Source organism: Dermacentor variabilis, chromosome 10, assembly GCF_050947875.1.
Source record: "Dermacentor variabilis isolate Ectoservices chromosome 10, ASM5094787v1, whole genome shotgun sequence".
Lineage (NCBI taxonomy): Eukaryota > Metazoa > Arthropoda > Arachnida > Ixodida > Ixodidae > Dermacentor > Dermacentor variabilis.
In genome coordinates, this window is record NC_134577.1 from 20,833,103 (window position 1) to 20,848,315 (window position 15,213).

General features: G+C 48.8%; 1 protein-coding gene across 1 annotated transcript in view; it reads left to right on the top strand.

Annotated features, from left to right (window-relative positions):
* LOC142560104 (uncharacterized) overlaps positions 1–15,213 on the top strand; it is a 360,402-nt gene that overhangs the window by 31,621 nt on the left and 313,568 nt on the right. Inside the window, exon 2 of the mRNA XM_075671926.1 lies at positions 9,475–9,564. The gene's annotated coding sequence lies outside the window, so the exon portion shown is untranslated. The remainder of the gene's footprint in view (positions 1–9,474; positions 9,565–15,213) is intronic.

Sequence of the window (15,213 nt, forward strand, 5' to 3'; positions counted from 1 at the left end):
GTTCCCGTTTATAATCACCTCGTCCCCCTCAAACTCATCACTTATGAGCATGCCGACCTATGAGTGATGAGTCTGCAGGTACGCTCACATTGCAAGCTGTGCAGGTGCACCCACATTGTGCAGGTAGGTAAACCCATAATGCAAGCCTTGCAGGCACCCATACTTTTTGGGGGTAGGGGGTGGGGGCGCACTTCAGGCCTGTGAGTAAGCAGGATTATCTAAATATGAAAGTGCTTCCGTCGAGAAAGTATGGTTCTTCCAACCGTGGCCTCCGAGACCACAGCGCCGCGCCATTGTAATCTCGGAGGCCATGGATTAACACTCGAATGCTACAAGCCACTCGTAAGCTAAGGCCTCCTGCTCAAGATATTTCATAAAAAGGCAAAGTGGCAGTAACTCCGTGGGGCAGCCCAACGACGTAGCTGTCTAAGCCCGCTATCGGTACGTCGTTCAACGCAAGCCCTATACGAGTCGCGTGGAGCGCGGATTTCCCGAGCTATTGAAATGACTTTTCTGTCGAAGCATTCGTGACACGATTTCGGAACACCTAGGCTGAATAGTAGCTGCTCGTTTCAGTGCGCGCTATCGTTCTCCGCTGGTTGCAGTATTGCAGCCGTTGCATAATGCGCGGAAATCACAGACCTGGAGACCCCCATTTCAATGCCATAGACTTTCAACAGATACCGTCTGCATCGGGATGAAGCATGCCTGTAATTGCAGCATCGACTCGCAGGTTTAGTATTTTACTTTTTTATTTCTCTTAGTTTTTATTTGTCGCGCGGTCTTTAATAAGTCGGCACGGGCCTAACAAACCGAGGGACAGAAATTGACATTCACCCGGCTAGGATGAGAGCGTTGCTAAACGGTTCAGTAGTCTGCAGCTTCCTCAGCGCGCTCGCCGAGGGAGCGGTAATCCCCGCTTCTCGAAACGAAATGGCCCTCAGGCACGCACACTGCGTGCCGCAAGCTCCCGACGGCTTGCCGTTTCTTTCTTTCTTTTTTTTTTTAAATGCCATTAGAATTCTTACGATGCAACGTCTTAGCTACGTCCCTAACCGCTTTCCTGCAAATTTTTGTCACTGGGCTGTCCACGGTCTAATGGGAAGCGATAGCATCGGGCTGCTGAGGAAACTGGGTTCGAAACTAGCCGTCGGACCAACTTGGGACCACCGCAGCTACTTGTCGCTGGGTGTGTGCCGCTCTCCAGTGTACACTCGGCGTCACCCTTGTGTAGAGCGCGCGAACGGCGGCCGCCGGGCGGCTCCGGAGCCCGCCAGCGACTTGTCACGGCAACGGCTGGGCCCGTGCCACGCGCGGACTTCGGGGTGGCGCCCCTAGATGGCGCGGCGTGTCCAGACGGGAGTGCGAGAGAGGATTCAGGCTGCGTGCACGCCTGATATATGGCGCATTTCGGCGGTGGCAACGCGGCGTGTCGCTACGTATTGCTTCGATGCTAATCGCATTAACCCCGGCATTCATCGCGAGGTGGACTCTGCCGGAATTTCTTTTTCTTTGTCGCAGAAGCGGTTTGTCTCGAGGTCTCCGTCAGACTTCCGTCTCACGAAAACTACGTCATCGTTCGACATGGCTCGACAAGGGACAGCGCACGTATAACGAGGCAGAGTACACGTACAGACATCTGCACTGCTTCTATACAGGTGTGCCGATCTTGCACTCTACGGAATTACGCAATGAAACAACAAATGCCACCTAAATATCCTCACTGTAACAAGCATGACCTTAAAGCGCATTGTTCGTTTAAATAACCGAATCCGTTTCTTCGGCTCTTTCTGCCGTTATAAATAGAATAGCTTTCTTTGTTTCTTTCGCCTGTTTTTGAACTCGAAAGGTTGTGCTCGTGGCCGAACGCTTTTTTTTTAAACGTACGTGCTGTCGCGCGAGAGCCTGGCTGTGTCCGAAGGTTTAGGGTTCAGATGCTGTGGTCGGTCATCGCGCTGTGCCCCGTCTCTCGGCGAAGCGAGATTGAAGCGAGATCAGAATTCCTTAGAACGCGTAGTTATAAAACGAGGCACACCAATGAAGAAGGAGCATGTGTTTGCTGCGGTAAAGCTAGAGAAATGCTGGACCATCACATTAGAATGTGAATATATCTACCCAACTGTCGATTCGGGATTCGTTGGTCTCGTTGAAGCCCTTAGGTTCAGGGCTAGCAGGGGGAAATTAAACATGTCCGCAACAGAGATTAGTAATATGCGTCTGGAAGTTTGGTGGGAGAATGGTAGGGAGACTACAAACAACAGAGACGTACAGAAACAATGTTCCCAATAATGCTTCAGAAAGTTTGGTGCTGGGAATTCTAGTCTCTTAAACGACAGGTAATACATAGGCAAAACAAGAAAAATAGCTTGGTGGCGCAACCCACCGCCTCGTTTAAAAGGAGAAGCTCATAGCTTCCATCTATCGCTAAACATTTTCCTGCCTTGTAGTGCATGCTCAAGAAGTATATTCTGTTTCCATGGGTTATGCACATTTCAGTGCCATACACTTGCCCACCTGTTTGTGACTACTTTCACTGTTCCTATGACACTCAGCGGACGCAGCTTCTGCGGCAATCTAGTTTGGTTCAGAAATCAAACACTGCTATATTTAGTTTGGTTAGCATTCTTTGACAACTTCAGGCCTGCCTGTCGTCTCCTGTCCTGTCCCGTCTTGTCCTGTCTGTCTGTCTGTCTGTCTGTCTGTCTGTCTGTCTGTCTGTCTGTCTGTCTGTCTGTCTGTCTGTCTGTCTGTCTGTCTGTCTGTCTGTCTTGTCTTGTCTTGTCTTGTCTGACGACGTCATAAATGGGTACAAAACCTTCAACGATTTTTTTCTCATTTGGACGCGTTTGACATATTATTTAATTTGATTTGAGCGCTCTGAATTTCTGATAGAGGGCGGACGACGATTTTTTGAACATGTGGTCGTTCTTCACCGTTTGCGACATCAGCCACGCGATGTATACTTCATGCAATATATCTGGGAGCATCCGCACGTTCATGTAGTCTGACGCGCAATATATTGCCAATTACGCAGCGACCCTATTGTACGGTTCGGCAGCTTTCTACTTCTCAAATTTTATCCTGCTCGTCAAATGTACCGTGTTTTCCGGACTCCTCTTCCAGCGCTTTCAAACTCGCTTCGGTGCTCGTTCAAGACGAATAACGCGCAAACACGCCATCAAACGCATTCGCGCATGAATTCTAACCTTGCTGTTTAGAAGACTAAACTTCCATCCCGAAGTATATAGCGCGCGATAATCAAGGAAAAGAGAGAGAGGGGGGACTGACATAGCGCTACGTGTCCCTGTCTGCATCTTTTGTCCATTATTATTATTATTATTATTATTATTATTATTATTATTATTATTATTATTATTATTATTATTATTATTATATCTGGAAACATACAAGCACACAAAGGAAACAGGGAGAGAACAAGCCGGCTACTGCCACCGAGAGGGGCACAACGCCTGCCGACTCTTTCGAGAGGAGACCCGCCGTGGTTGCTCAGTGGCTATGGTGTTGGGCTGCTGAGCACGAGGTCGCGGGATCGAATCCCGGCCACGGCGGCCGCATTTCGATGGGGGCGAAATGAGAAAACACCCGTGTGCTTAGATTTAGGTGCACGTTAAAGAACCCCAGGTGGTCAAAATTTCCGGAGTCCTCCACTACGGCGTGCCTCATAATCAGAAAGTGGTTTTGGCACGTAAAACCCCAAATATTATTATTATTATCTTTCGGGAGGAGGGAATGAAAAGAGCTGCTGCGCATATGAAGTCAGTATGTATCGACTCGTCCAAACCGCTTCTCTTCTTAACATCGTCGCTCAATTGGCAGGCTGCTGTGTGCTGTACTCGCTGCGCACGTGTAAAGCTGGTTACGCTGCCGGCTCGCTGCCTATCGCGGCCTTCAACGTGTTTGTGGTACGGATAGTTGCTGAAGGAAGTTATTCAAGCGTACTAGCAGTTATTGCGCATTTGAGTCTTGTCGGCGGCAGAAAGGTGAACGCGCAAAGTGTTCGAAAGCCGGCGGAACGCGTCGTGCAGCTGCTGGGCTTTTTTCCGCCTCGTGCTGTGGACGAGACAAGGTGTAATTTCGGAAACACAATTAGCATAATTAACAGGTAACCAATCGCAAACAGGTGCACGCGCAGCCGAAACTATGGAGTCTGTGGTGCCTCCGCCGCAGAACGCCAAGATCAAACTGTGATAAGATAAGGTCAAGACAAAGATATGATAAAGGCCATTACACCTTGCTGCCGTCACCTCTCCTGTGACTGTCCTGTCTGCAAAGAGCGGTGTAGGTCTGTGCTGGAGGCCGCGACCGTCAACCGTTAAGATGACTGCGTCATTCCTCTGTGGGCAAAGGTCACAAGGGTCACGTGGTCGCTTTTGCACTGCGCACGGGAGGCATGGATTCTCGAACACATCTGAGGCCATAACAGGCGGTCAGCTTAGAAGGCACACTAACCACAAGAACACCGAGATTAGCATAGTACTGTGCCTACGTCATTCTCAGTGTTCTTTTGGTTAGCGCCCTTTTCTACGATAGTTGTCTACCATAGATTCCAAGACTAGATTAAATTAGGCTATGTAAGTGTAACGACTGGAAGAACTCCGGGAATAACATGGGCGCAACGCTGCGTCTACGTCATTCTCAGTGTCAGTGTGATAGCGCCCTTTCCGCGTTCATTTCTTGGCATGGATTCTAAGGCCAGTGTAAATTTAAAAGAAAGCTAAGGATGCTCATGCAACGGGAATCGTAGCATTACGATGTTTTCTGTTCCCTTACCATCGACTTATTCCCCGATTAAACCACCAGACAAGCTTGAAGAAAAAAAAAATGCTTTATTCACTGCACGCCCAAAATATGACAACGAATGAAATAGCGAAAACGGCGGCCACAAAGGATAGGTTAAATACTTCTAAGGCGTTTCTGTTTCCGTACGAAAACCTTGTTCACATAGTTTTTGTTGTTGTTGTTGTCGTCACCGTTTTCACCATTTCATTCGTTCAGACATGTATCTTCCTGATCAGACGAGATGTCGTCGAACTATAGATCTCAGGATAGGAGAAAAGAGGGTTCTAGCAGAGCGGCCACAATCCGGCAACACTGCCGTATTTCAAGAGTCTCCGGGCTCAGACGTTGATGGCCATTCCAAGTACAATAACACCCTGGGTCGTTGTCTTAAGGGGGGTTTTAGAATCGCTAGCAACTGAATAGCAGTGTTGTTATTACCGGCTTACGGATTGATAGCACAGCACAGGCGGTGTGCCGGCGGCGGTGTCGAGATCACAGGGCGTGCGGCTACGGCGACAAGTATAGCGTCGTCGCCACTCCCGATTGGCAGGCCGCCCAGTTGGCCGGCGGCTGGGTGGCCGACACGCGCGTGGCGCGTGCGAGGATCATCGACGAGGAAGTGATCGGCGAGGAAGCGATCGGCCGCGGCACGGGCCACGTGCGTCACCGCGCGGGTGTCGACCGCGCCGCAGAGGATAGCGCGTGTTTGCGAGCCGAGTTCTCGTGTTTGCGTGTACTATTAAAATTTGCGACTACACACGAAGCCAACGGAGAACGAAGCCAAAGAAACCACGGAGGAAACTAACTGTTCTTTCTTTGTTGTTATTTAATTTAGAGGTAGAGAGGGTGGAGGCCCGGGAGCATAGGGTGCCTCGAACTGCTCCCTCACATTGCACGCGTACGATGACTTTGTATAGGATGCCACTTGTCTTGTTCTGTTCGCAGCGTCCTAGGGAATTCTTCCCCCGTTGTTCTCTCAGAGAAGTGAACGTCCGCGCCAGAGCCGTTTCGGTAGTGATTGGTGCAGCGTGGAACGCAGCGCTCGGGCACATTGCACGAAACCGCAGTAAGCGGATGCCTGCGGGAATCGCACACGGATAGCTGCGGGCTCGAACTGGGTGCGAACACGGCGGTATGCGCCACGTCGGCCGCTTTGTGGGGACATTGTCGGCATCGATGCCTTTCAAACAGTGTCGCCAGCGTATACACGAGACAGGGGAGGAGGAGCGCATTGAGACACGCGCGGCACCTGTGAATGGGCGTCGTGAAGGCATCACGTGGTATAGCAAACGTAAATGTAAAAATGGACGTCGTGCGGCTGTAACTAACGAATATAAGTTTCATTTTTGTTTAACATCAAAATTTCGAGCCTCTCGGTTCCCCTATGTTCTTCTTCCTCATGCATATAGTTGATGAAATAGCACAGGTTATATGTCCTCTCTGGCATTCCTAACGAGATTAAATTTTTTGGCCTGTTTTAAGTTTTGTCGTACCTGGCTCTTTCGGGAAAATAAATGATAAACTGTTACTGTACGCGCACCTAACCCCCGGAGAAGCGGGCTTCTGCATTGACGTTCAATTAAATGATCACGTTTAACTCACGGGAACTGCACAATACGGTTACTAGGGGCTCCGTGGTGGACGGCTCAGGATTAGTTTTGGCCACCTACGGTTTTTTTAAAGCGCACACAATTATAAGTATGCGAGTGTTTTCGCATTCCGCCCAAGATATATATATATATATATATATATATATATATATATATATATATATATATATATATATATATATATATATTATGCGACCGCCGCTGCCGGGAATCTAGCCCACAACCTCCTCGTGCTTTGCAGCAGAATGACATAGTGAACTGAGATTCCGAGTGCGGGCCTGCGGAGAAAGGCGCTATACAGTTTCGGCAACTTTCGACGATTAAAGTTTACAGGAGCGAGTCAAAACAACAATTCCTAGTGCGTTTCCCTCTGTGGACGAAACTGGAAAAAAAAGGTCAGCTTGCAGCGCAGTTTTAATTGCCCCGAGAGTCAACGTAGTCATCATCAGGTGGAATGTTCCCCTGCCAGACCAGCCGGAGCAATCGTCAATACCACCTGCCCTCTTAATTTCTGTATACGCCAACTGGACTCCGCCGAAGAGAGGCCACTCTGCTTTATTGCTTATGGCTAGGGGCGGCACTCACAAAATCTTACTCGTTTCGCATTGGAATGGCCGACCGACACCGCTCTCTGCAATGCCTTTCTCTGCGAGGAGACGCTGGAACACATTCTGTGCGACTGTCCTGAATATAATGTTGAGAGACAGTCCCAGGCGGACGTTCTAGCGCACCTTGACAATAGACCATTGTCAGTTGAAACGATTTTCACATGTCGCCGACCGAAGACATCGCAGCTGAAGGCGACGAAGGGACTGCTTCGGTTTTCGAAAGAGACGGGCTTGGACAAGCGGCTGTGACAGAGATGCCACGTACCGCGCAAGGCTGACGGACTGTAACTGACGATATGCGTGCTGTGCTATGTGCTCTCTCTCTCTCTCTCTCCTCCCCATATTTCACCCCCCCTCATCCCGCTCCCATGTGTAGGGTAGCAAACTGCTTGAGCTAAACTGGTTAACCTTTCTGCCTTTCCTTCTCCACTTTTTCCTTCCTTCCTTCCTTCGGTCGCGCCGGCCTTCGGATGCGGCCGGCTAACGTATACGTGTCTTACCTTAGGCGTCGATCTGTAACGTGGAGGACGTGTGCCTAAACACGGAAGGCGCGAGGGCGCCTCGTGCCTCACGAGTTTGTTTCTTCCGTGCAAAGCCAAGGACAAGGAAATATATTCCCCGTGTCAAAACAAGTAAGCTTTCTCGATGCCAGAGCGCTTAACTTATAGAGAGCCCAATAACATCTGCTTTAATGTGAGGGAACGTACGTCACAATCTGACGCGATCGAAAGGCTAGAAAGAGTGCGTATAGTTACTGTTCCGCGTAGCTGAAGGAGGAAGTTTCGCCCAAGAAGCGAATTATTTAAGATTGATACGCAGTGGCCACCGCGAAGCGGTGCCTGAAGAGAATCGGCATTTGAATGTTTTCACCGTAGCCTGAAGACAAACACGTGCAAAAATTCAAGCCTACACTACACGAGGAGTACCCCACAGAATGAAAAAAAAAAAAAAAGAAAAGAACCGAATGCCTGTTTTGCGGCTAGTACGCTAACCTATATAGCACTACCTGGGGCTGCAATCATCATCCGGCGTTTCCTCCCCTCCCCCTGCCCCCGCCCTCTCCCACTGGGAAGCCGCGCTTCTCAGCTGTATAACCAGAACGGATAGCGAGAGTTGGTGAATCGGGCCCGCTCGGCAGCCAAGGCCACAGGTGCCCTGGGCTAAAATGGTTCTGTCCCGCTGGAACAAGACTCGAATTCTTTCGCTCTGAATAAAGTTTATTGCTACTGCTACTGGAACCTGGTGTTGCTCTTGCGAGTGGTTTATTGTTGTCGTTGTTGCCGCACTGCTTATACTTTTGATCTTAAGCCTCCCCACCGTCTAACGGGGGCCACTACATGCTAATTTTAACGTGACGCTTTGTTTGTCTCTTCCTCGTGTTTTGCCGTGGGTCGTCGACTTCTTGGCGGATGCATTTATGCATTTATAGGCGAAGCTTATATGTATTTGTTCCGAAGGCAAGTACCAGCATACGGGCTCGTATAGACCCTGAATGTCGTCTCGCAGGTATCTCTAGAGTGCACCGACCTCTTGACCGAATAGCGCTTCACACTCAGCGGCTTCATTTATTTTTTATTTAATTTCCTACCATTTAGCCATCGGGTGTGTTCCACTGGGTGTGTGACCTTCCTTGGATAATCTTCCAGAATGAACCGAATGGATGTATTGCAGTGAAACAGCAGAACGGTAGCTAGATATTCTCAGTGCAAGAAATGTGCGCCTTCAAGCGCATAATTCCTTTCTAAAGGCGAATCTTTCTGCACCTTCTTTCTCGTAGTTTGTTGCGCATCCGCTCTGTCGGCTTCTTGCCGAGTAAGATAGTCCGATCGTGGAGATAGATAGATAGATAGATAGATAGATAGATAGATAGATAGATAGATAGATAGATAGATAGATATATAGATAGATAGATAGATAGATAGATAGATAGATAGATAGATAGATAGATAGCAAGGAGAGTAAAGGCAGGGAGATCAAACCATGGCGAGCGACCGGTTTGCTACCCTACGCCGGTGGTAGCAAACTATGGATATTGTGCATTAATAAGCTGGGCTGGGCGTGTTGAAAAGTGGGCCGATCCTGCAGACTGTTATCCGCGGTCGCGTGGATTACGCGGGTCACGTGATAGGGCCTGATTCTGCGTCTTACGGATTTGTCGGCAAGGCACGCTATCGCTATGCTGCAGAACGCCTTGCAGAAGTCAAACTTTTAGATAATTTGATTAACTGCTTCGTGAAAGCTTCTCTTCACATAGATCTCAAAATGCCACGCATGTATATAGATTTCTTTAATTGTGCAGTTAGACGTACCGTAACTGCCCAGGGGCTATGGGGGAAGCCGTATATAGTGGAAAGTTCTGGGTTAATTTTGACCACTTGGGATTCTCTAACGTGCTCCCTAACCTAACCTAAGTACATGAGTGTTTTTTTTTTTTTTTTTGCATCTTGTCGTCATAGGAAAGCGGTGGTTGCGGCCGGGAATCGGACGAGCGACCTCGAGCTCATCAGCGCCACGCTGCAGCGACTGAGCCACCTCGGCAGGCAAAGGTCAGTTATTGACAGCAAAAGCCAAGTACCAGTCTATTACACGAAGCAAGGCTCGTGTGTTTACGGGCAGTATAAATTGTGGTAAACGTTTGCTTACGAACTAAAGTGTGGCGCTTCACGGCCAAAGTCACACACGAGCCGAATTCACGACATCGAGACCAGAGGACGAACGTCGTAGTCGCTAAGTCGACGCAGCACGCGTGTAGATCCAGCGGTTACGAGGATAAGAAGGCATGCAGTCAATCCTCGATTTAACGAAACCCGATTTCACGGAACTCTCGATTCAACAAAATGCTCTCAATTCCCGAACACGCATTCCCATATATCTTAATGCGTTGAAAACCCCGAAGCAACTAAACGAATATAACTGGATGTATAGCGTATATAAGGGCACGCAATACGACAGAATCTCATTGACCTGTTGAGTAGGTTTATTACCACCTTGCCGCTCATGTGAAGAGACTCAAACGCTCAACGGCCTTGCTGACGGCGACATGTGTGATGAGTGCGCACTCAGACAGAAATGCTTCTTTTTTTGGTCTTGAATAAATATAACGTTATTCGCATGAGTGTGTTAAGTGTTATCTGCGATTTAACGAAAGTTCTCGATTGAACGAAATAATTCTCGGGTTCCATCAGCTTCGGTATACTGAGGTTTAACTGTTACGGGTTTGCGCTTATACTGGCACGTTATATGAACTTGCACTGACTGATCTTCGGGAGAAGAAAGAAAGGATGACACCAGTGAATGGATACCTAGCACTGAGCTTGTTGATGAGCGAGCAGTTTGATCTCTGTATAGCCGCTCTTGCTACGGCGCTGACTTTGCCTGTTCTCGCAGTCCGGACGTAAAGGGAAACAGAGCAGGTGAGAACGCCCGCTTTAGCATGCTGTGACCTTGTTGTGAGCGATTTGTGCCGTCGCATAGTTGCTGTTTCCACGATGCTGGCTTTATTCTCGCCTGCCCGAACGGCAAGTGATATGGACTACACGCGGAGCATGCAGTTACAGGTACCAACAGGCGCTTTAGTGGATGCCGTGTAAAGAAATAAGGGGTTGTTTGGAGAGTTTGATTGCCGCTGGCGTTCTTGAGGAAAGTAGAGGAGCGAGCGGCTGTGCTTCAGCGCGAGCCTTGAATCGCTAATTTTGGCAGGGTCCGCGACCAGCGAAGCAAAGATAATGAGTGAAACGCAACGGGGTGTATGGGACGAGTGGGTGAGATAATTTGGGTGCAGGAAACTGACTTTCCTCCGACGGGCGCCCGCGCACGTGCCGTAAAGGCGCTGACCTATTCCATTCCTCGAATCCATTATCGCCGGCAGCGGGCGTGCATGCGGAGCTGTGCGCAAGAGAGCAAAACGGAACCTTGAACGTTTTGATGCCGAACTTGGGACTCATACGCGTGTATGGAAACGACAGTCGTCCGATATCTAAGCAGTGTGGCGATTATGATCGCCAATGACATGCGCTCTCAGTCGGGGTGACGACAAATAGTTATACAGAATGCGTTAACTAAATGCAATCTGTGATCGACAAATGCGGTGAATTCTTGGCTTAATTATTTATTTGCAAATGAAGAGCGGTACGTGTGTGCAGGCATGCTTCTTAATGTCCTTCAAAATGATCGCCTGCCATGGTTACGCACTTTCGATAACGCGTGTACAGAGGCATCGCGTGCTTTGGGCGAAGACACCCTGTGGGATGCGGTTGAGTTCATCGTCCACGTTGCATTGGACGGTCGGCAGTGTCCGAAAGCCGCTGTCCTCTTAACTGCAAGTATGGACACCCACATGGCTTCGCGAACGGTGACTGACACACTTCGGGCTTCACGGACCGGGTGGCAATCAACCATGCAAAAGTACAAACTACACCGCATGCCAGCGATTCATTCATCGTATTTATTAATCGCAGGTCGTGCGTATATCAATCCGGCATTCTGCATCTCCCAATTTCATCTTGTGAAGTTACACACGCCTGTGACGACCCCATCGCCATCTCTTCTCAGCTTTTTTCCCACCAAGACTCTAGATGATCTCCATCGCGAATCAGTTAACGCCCCGGAAAGGCGTTGGTCCTGAGTTCGATCCCCGGACCAGACCGATTTTTCTTTTCTTCAGTTTTTTTCTTTCTGAAAAACCCGCAGGGGTTTCCTTTGTAACTTCGCGCTATGGTTGGATGGACGCCTTTTTTTTTTCGTTTCACTATTTTAAAGGACATGAAAAGGCGCATCACGTTTAAGACAATCTGGTTATCAGCGAGATTACAACGCGGGAGTTGCGTTACACTCGCTCCTGAGCATGCAGGAGGCATTCAGTATTAATGTTGGTTATATTCACTTCGAGGTTGCCGAGTGTCTAGCCGCTTCAGGTTTATTGGTTTTTCCTGGTATGTTGATATTTCCAGAAACGCGGGCACCCGCAACGTGTAGGACACTTTCTTGAAAAAGTCTGTTGCCAACTTTGTGGCGGTCATACATAGGGTAGGCAGGGAATAAGCAAATAGATTATAAACCCCCTCCCCCCCCCCCCCCCCCTCCCCGCTCATCCAAACTTCATTTACGGAAAAATAGTTGATATGGATCGTGTGCTACCAGTCATCAATCATGGTTGCATCAATCTACAACGTCGACGAGCTTTCAGAAAGTTCCCGGTGTCTTGGGAGGTGATCAGCGTTCCGCTTGTACCTAAACCCACAATTGGCAGTGCATCAACTACGATAGTTTCGTGAAAGAGTATGTTCGTGCCAATTCAAGGGGATGCCAAGAAAGTGAGACTGACTTAAACAAGCAATGTGTGGTTTGGGGCATCATCCCTACCCATTCGTCTGGTTTCTGGAGTGTAGGCCTGGCGCGCGCATGGCATCTCTATTCTTGGTAAAAACATTGGGCGTTCACGGCGGACAGAAGGTGGTGTAACGAAGCAACAAAAAGTAAATAAAACTGTAAACCGTCTTTGCCTTAACACCTAGTCATGGCAAATCAAACGACTTGAGCATTGAAGGCTGGAGTCCGTGGGTTGATCTCCAGTGCCAAATTTCGGTGGGAGTGCAACGTAAAATTTTCCTTTTAAGAAGGATTTAACAAAATAGACAGATGTTCACAGAAAAAGGGGGGCTTGAAGTGATTAGGAGTGGCCGAGCTGGAAATGTCGCGTGAGCCAGCTTTTCGTTACGGAAACGACTGATGCCCTGACGAAGACTAGTCCTTTTGTTAAAACGTTGGCGCCAGCGACATTTCTTCTTCGACCACTGTTAATCAACTGCTAGAAGAGCGTGATTTAAGAACAAAAAGAAGCCTTCTCCAGGTGGACTAAGCCAGAAGCGTACTTAGCAGTGTGTATCAAAATCCAAGTGTCGATTTCGGACGTTAGGCTCCCACCATACGGTTCAGCAGTCATTCTTCATGCTGCACATAGCAAATGGTAGGTCCTACCTTCCTGCGCTTCATGTCACTCTTAGTTTCCTTGTAATGGCTTTTAAAAACCATGTGAAGCTGTCAGTAAAGCCTCGATACTATTTGTCGACAATCATCAGTTTCCTACGTTTCTGTGTGTGGGCCTTAACAAAGCACCGCAATGTTTCTGGCAGAGATATGACTTCAATAGCAAAAACTATTGAATTCGTATTTAATCCTCCCATTCATAGAAAAATGGCTAATCGATTCATATGGGTAATTAGGAATCCCCGCACACGCGTAACCGACACGTTTTTTGAGGACTGGAGCGAAGACTCCTCCCCCACCGCCCTTCCCCCTCCTGGCCCTAAATTCTGTCATCCATCATGTATGTATATAACGTCCCCCGAAGCAGTCGCTTTTGCAACCTTAAACAGAGAAACGAGGTCGGAATGCGGCGGTGTGTGCCCGTTTCTCACGTGTTTCTTTCGGAAAACGGGTTCGCAAAAGCGAGAACCCTGGAGGACTTCTACAGAGCCGCAACACCTGCTGCCTTTCTCTCGTGTCTATTGTACGCTCTCTCCTTTCGCCATGTGTATGTATGTGTGTTTTGGGTCGCTGAAGAGCGAAAAAAAAAAGAGCGATACCCCGACCTGTTACGGGGCGGAAAGGTAGACAGAGCCCGGGGACGGCAGAGGAAGTGCTTCCGCAGCCTTCCTTCCGTTTCCGTTCGCTGCGTTTACGCTTTCCTTGTGCCCCTGGTGTGGCGAAGGATCGCGTTTGCTCTCGGGAATGCTCAACGCCTCGTTGAATGTGAATTATTGCGCTCTCGTGGACGCATATTGTGCGATCTTGGAGTCAGTCGGTCAGTCGTCTTGAACTGCGGTTACTTCGTGTCAAGCGACCTAGTTAAACGACTGTGACACTCCCGCGTTCTTTTTTCTGTTCGTGTGTGTATGTTCTCTCTCTCTCTCTCTCTCTCTCTCTATATATATATATATATATATATATATATATATATATATATATATATATTCTTCGAATTCGTATTACCCGAATGAATGTTGAAATGCTACGAAGGCTTCACCGTATTCATCCATCACTGGCGGTCCCGAACTACGCTTCTTAGCCTGTCAATCATAGCATCAACCTCCAGACACCTGTATTAGCTTTTAGCACGGCGCAATCATGATTCGATCTGAATTTAGAACATATCTAAAAAATTTTTCACTTAGCGGGACTTCTGTGAAACGGGATTAAGAGTGCTACAGGCAGAATAAACTGAAATTCGCGCGATTGACTGCTCTACATAGGGGAAGAGGATGGGTTGAATAGAAAGGAGTGCGAAAGAAGTTTCCCTGGACGCATAGGGAAAATGTCATGTTGTCAAAGGCGATAACTCGATCCAGTCGACCATTAAACGTGCGCTATAGGAGGCGACGCGGGCTCCTCTCCCCCAACGAGCGCTTGATCACGTGACCTCCGACATTGGGCGCGCAGGAAGACTGCACGCATCGTCGGCGTCCTTCGCGGCTCACACTCGTATGTCTTTCCCTCTCACCCGCAGCATATGGCGCGCGGGACGCGATAAAATCTTATCGTGCTTCGACTTTATATGGAACATCACGGCGACGGCGAAAACTCGCCTAGTGTGTTCATACAATTGCTATCGAAACATTTATAATGCAATAACCCTTGAGACGCTTGTACCGAGGCGCACAAAAGCGGTGAAGGCGCTTTTGTGCTTCTTAAGGATGACGGGCTTGTGCGACCATCTGTGACTATTAATGCAATTTCTGTAAGACCACACGCGTCACCGAACTCGCCGCAATTTTCTTCTTTCCATCCCTCCTTTCTCTCCCTGTGATCTTTGTTTTCCCCTTTCCCGTTCTCCCGGTGCAGGGTAGCCAACCGGACGTTATTATGGTTAACCTCCCTGCCTTCTACTTTTCTCTTTCCTCCTCCCCTGTACCGAGGCCTGCGTTTCGATGTTCAGGTATTAACGCGACAGCGTTAAGGAGCTCGTGTCGCAGAAAAGCCGGTGTCGTCGGCGTCGGCGTCCGCGGCGTTGGCCGTGAGCGATAAATCACGGCAGGCACTTCATAAATAAAAAGCAACTTCCAAGATGGGCTGGGTGGGAATCGAACCAGGGTCTCCGGAGTGTGTTGTAGGAGCCTTATAGACAAAGCACGAAAAAAAGAAAGGCGCACATTGCGCGGCGTTACTGCAGACCAAGTTGGTCGTGCGTACGTGTACGC